Consider the following 5,125-nt stretch of genomic DNA (forward strand, 5'->3'; position numbering starts at 1 on the left):
ACGTAAGCATGAAAATTCCAAAGTCAGTGAAGCAAAATGCGGTCTGTATGTCATTTTGGACCAAGGGAGGGGGAAGCAGGCAATTCACAGGCAGGTGAGAAAGAGCAAACACTTGGTGAACAAATCCTCCCCGGGACACAAACCCAATGGGACACTAAGGGGACAGTGGCAAGCAGAGTTTTGGTTGAATCGTCTCCCACACTTAATTCACTCATGCTGAGGTGACTATACTAAAGTGATTATGCTAAGGTTCCCTTCCTGAAGCAGTTCCTTCCACCTGAATCTCTTTAGGCAGGGAAGGGGGAGTTCAAAAACTCTCCCTGAGTTGGTTGGGTTTTCACTGTTTTCACCTCAAAATAATCTGCGCACCAGGATGGCGCATCCCGGGGAGACTGACTTCAGACCACCACACTTCTCGACTCTGCCGCTGCTGTCTGCAAGCAGCTGTAGACAAGACGTAAACCAATGCGCACAGCGCTGTAAATAAGACTTTACCTACAAAAATAGCCATCAAGCAGGATTTGGCCTTGGCCGTAGTTTGCCAGCCCTAGATTTGGGGCGACATAATTCTTGAACCCCCTCAACCAAGCACAGATAACCTGCAGTATGTTCCAGTGCTTTGAAGGAGAAAAGCGTGCGGATGCCTCTCTCTCTGCTGGGAAACCTCGGTTCTCAGCCGAGAGGGACATTTGCCACCCTCAGCAGAATGGGATATTGCACCACCATCACATGTGTTACATAAGGAGATGGCAGGTAAGGTCCCAGGTTTTTCAATGTGATTTTTCACAGATAGCCAGAGTGGCAATAATGTAATTGGTGTGACCAACACTGACTGCAGGACTGGAAAATTCTGGTAAAACACAATCTCCTTAATGCCAAATTATGTGGTTTGTTTGACGTTATTGAAGTGGAAAATGCCAAATCCCTTTTCCCTGGGCACCTCGGGAATATTACCTGCCACGGTTAAGTTGTAAGTGCAGAATCCCCGGCCGTATTCAAGTATCGGCCAGCTGCCGATGGATTGTCCTTTAGCAGGCATGCCTTCCCCTGAAGACAAAGGCTGATCCTATCTTCTGTATTTCTTGTGTTTGCATGGGTGTCCATTTATAATGTCTCAAGTGTTGTTCAATCTGGATGGTGTTTGTCAATTAAGATTCCTCCGGTCACGGTCAGCTTCAGAGGGTTTTATGTGTGGGTTTGCATTCTCTCCGTCTTGCTCTTCCCCCTCCCTTCCCGTCTTCGTTTCTTTCTCCTCCTCCGTCTCCCTCCCCCTTTCTCAGCTCAGCTCTGGAAATTCCTGCTGAACCAACATGTTCCCTTCTCTTTGGGACAGGGAAATGGAGCACACCGTTTGAAACAGAGCGAATACACAGAGGTGTGAGTACACTGCAAAAGTAGGAAATGTTACTTTTCAAGTAGCAGAGGACTCTGCTTAGAGGAAAAAAAAAAAACCCTTAAATTCTAGCCCCAGCTTTTCTGGTAGCTTTATCCAAGCTCCTTAACCCTTCTAGGCCTCAGTTCCTGCCTCTGTCATAGGAATGGGTTGGATTTTTACTGCCACTTTCTCTATGACTCCAAGACAGATTGTGAAATGATGAATCTATAGCTTGAACCATTAATACTAAGTAAGGATCTTGACCCCAGAGACTGAGTATGCTTCGTAAAGAAAGCCATCCGATTCCAGGCTGAGTGACTCCAAAGGCGGATCTCAAAAACAGAAGGTGGAACACACAAATGGAAATCCAAGATTATTTACACTTGTTGCACTGGTCTCCACAGGACTCTCAGAGGTATTCGCTGCCTGTCGGAAAGCAGCCCCTCCCGGGACACAGCTCCTTCCACTTGTGATTCCAACAGTTGGGTCTGACTTAACTCTGCCTCTTTCCGGTTTCTCTCTTTCCACCTCCCCTAGCCAGTGCCCGCTGCACCACAACGCTTCCCCTTCCTTCTCCAGGAATACCAGCGGGTGTGTGTTCTCAAGGGTCACAAAAGCCTTCCCTGAAACCCGATCTTGAGGACAGGGACCCTGACCGGGAGTCAGCCCAGCCCTCTGCAGTGACCCACTTTTTAATAACTTCCTCCCCTGCGATCAGGTTCTGCCGGCACAGATAACAGCAGGCCTGCCGCCTGGAAAGGCTCCTGGGATATTGACTCTGGCTCCGTCCCCTGGGGCTCCTGCCGCATTGCGAGACCGGCAGCCAGCCAGTGAGTGCTCCCCAACACCTTTCATCCGCGCCCCGCTTCACCGTGGGGCTGACTCAGCCAAGAGCTGATGACGCTCACTTGTGAATGGAGCGTTCCAAGCTGCTATCCGGGCGCTGAGGGTGAGCCTTTTCTGTCCTCTTTGCTCCTCCTCGGTCAGGTTGTGCTCTCTGACTCAGCTTCACGCGCAGCAGCTGTTCCCTGGGGTGTTACCAAGGCTCCTTTCTAACCAGCCATTTCTCCTTCCTGCAGCCCCACTGGCGCTCAGACCGCAGGCCACTTCCCCAGGCTCTGCCCCTGTGCGATTCTCACATCCACCTTGAAGCCGATGGAAAGTTTGCCTGCAAGCAAATTAATTCCTCATGACTCTACGAGATGCATATTTAATGCATTTTTAAAATAGATACTGAAAGTCCTTTCCACAGCTATTTCAGATTATTGACAGCAAATTTTCTTTTAAATGAAACTTTTATATGCAAAATGATTTATTTAACATGAGGCAGATTTTATTCCCAGGAGGATTAGTAAATATTATTTGCTGTTCTTCCCTGGCACAGGATTGTAGGAAACCCCAGAGATTTGGCTTGGAATAAGAGACATCTGAAAAACATTTGATTTCCATTGTATTTCTGAAAATTTTACTGGTAGCTGAACTCTTATCAGTCCATAATCATAAATGGACCAGAACATGAAATAGAAGTGAGCGCTTAGACAGAACCCTCTTGCTGGAACATGGCTGTTCTTAGAAACCAAGGCCTGTTTTTTTTTTTCAATGAGATTTTATTAATTGTGCTATTACAGTTGTCCCAATTTCTGCCCCCTTTTCCCCCTTCATCCAGCACCCCCTGCCCCACTCCCTCAGGCAATCCCAGCATCATTGTTCATGCCGGTGGGTCATTCGTATAGGTTCTTTGGCTGCTCCCTTTCCTGTACTGTACTTTACATCCCCGTGGCTACTCTGTAAGTACCTGTATGTACTTCTTAATCCCTTCACCTCTTCACCCATTCCCCCACCACCCCACTCCCATCTGGCAACCATGAAAACGCTCTCATATCCATGATTCTGTCTCAGTTCTTCTGGTTTGCTGAGTTTGTTTTTTTAGATTCAATTGTTGATAGATACGTATTTTTGCCATTTTATTGTTCATAGTTTTGAACTTCTTTTTCTTAAATAAGTCCCTTTAACATTTCATATACTGATGGTTTGGTGGTGATGAACTCCTTTACATTTTTCTTGCTGGGGAAGCTCTTTATCTGCCCTTTGATTCTAAATGATAGCTTTGCAGGGTAGAGCAATCTTGGCTATAGGGCCCTGCTTCTCATGACTTTGAGTATTTCTTGCCAGTCCCTTCTAGCCTGCAAAGTTTCTTTGGAGAAATCATGAGACAGTCTTATGGGAACTCCCCTGTAGGTAACTAACTTCTTTTCTCTTGCTGTTTTTAAGAGTCTCTCTTAATTTTTAGCTTTTGGCATTTTAATGATGATGTGTCTTGGAGTGAGCCTCTTTGCATCCATCTTGTTTGGAACTCTCTGTGCTTCCTGGATTTGCATGTCTATTTCCTTCACCACATTAGGGAAATTTTCTTTCATTATTTTTTCAAATAGATTTCTAATTTCTGGCTCTTTCTCTTCTCCTCTGGCACCCCCATGATGAGACTGTTGGACTGCCTGATGTTGTCCCAGAGGCTGCTTACACTATCCTCATGTGTATGAATTCTGTTTTTCATCTTGTTTTTCTGATTGGTTGTTTTTTGCTTCCTTATATTTCAAATCATTGATTTGATTCTCAGCTTCATCAGCTCAGAAACATCTACTGTTTGCTTCCCTATAAATGGTTCTTCATTTCAGTTCGTGTATCGGTGTATCGTTTGTTTCTGACTGGATCTTTTTTTTTTTTTTTATGCTGTTGAGGTCCTCCCTAAGTTCCCTGAGCATCGTTATAACCAGTGTTTTGATCTCTGCATCTGATAGATTACCTATCTCCATTTCATTTAGCTCTTTTTCTGGAGTTTTGATCTGCTCTTTCATTGGGGCATGTGTCTTTGCACATTTTGGCAGCTTCCCTGTGTTTGTTTCTATGTAATAGGTAGAGCTGCTTTGACTCTGTGACTTGGTAGTGCAGCCTCATGGAGTAGGTGTCCTGTAGGCACAGCCTCCCCTATAACCCAAGTTGGGTACTTAAAGTGTACCCTTCATATGGACTGAGTACAATCTCCTGTTGGTTGCTGTTGGCAGGTCAATGGGAGGGATTTACCCAGGACAGTCAGCTGTAAGGACTGGCTGTGACCACTTATCACCAACCTCTGCCCTCTGTGAAGGATCAGCTGTACAGGGGCAGGGTGGTGGTGCTCTGTTGTGGTCTGTAGCTATCTACTGGATGAACAACTCTGGGTTTTCCCACATAGTGCAGGCCAAGGTCAGCCCCCACCTGTGTTTGGCCCAGGGCCACCCAGCCTGAGCAATAAAGCAATCTGAGATGGCTGCTACTTGTGCTGGGCATGGAGGTTCTCAGAAGCCAAGTTGTAAGTCTAGGCTGGTTGCTGCTAGTGCTGGGCCTGTGGCCACTTAGCAAAAGGTACAGGTGCTGGAGGCTCACTAAGGCTGTCTGTTGCCTGTTTGAGAGGAGTTAGGAAGTTTCGAAGCATGAGCCAAGACCAGCCATTCACATGGAAAAGCAGCTTGGGTGGGCCCATAAGCTGTGTGGCATAGAGTCTCTGGGTATCTCCAGGGTGGGGCAAACAGTGTTAGTCAGATTGATGGAGTCTCAGATATGGCCCGCCTGCTGGCTCTGCAGCTGTGTTGGCAGAAAGTTCAGAAAGGACACAATGGGCTCTGCTCACCTTTCTTTCTGGGAGAAAGCTGTCCCCCAGCTATTGCCTTGATTCCAGACACTTCAGTTTCTCCCTGTATGCCACCGGTGCCT

At 46.7% G+C, this 5,125-nt stretch overlaps 1 long non-coding RNA gene across 1 annotated transcript; it reads left to right on the top strand.

Moving 5' to 3' along the window:
- The first annotated feature begins 1,936 nt into the window (after window positions 1-1,936).
- LOC118498688 lies at window positions 1,937-2,686 on the top strand. Its single transcript, XR_004901157.1, has 2 exons — window positions 1,937-2,324; window positions 2,455-2,686. It is a non-coding gene; the product is annotated as an uncharacterized LOC118498688 (long non-coding RNA).
- Window positions 2,687-5,125: the final 2,439 nt, after the last annotated feature.

This window comes from Phyllostomus discolor, chromosome 2 (genome assembly GCF_004126475.2).
Source record: "Phyllostomus discolor isolate MPI-MPIP mPhyDis1 chromosome 2, mPhyDis1.pri.v3, whole genome shotgun sequence".
In the NCBI taxonomy this organism is placed as follows: Eukaryota; Metazoa; Chordata; class Mammalia; order Chiroptera; family Phyllostomidae; genus Phyllostomus; species Phyllostomus discolor.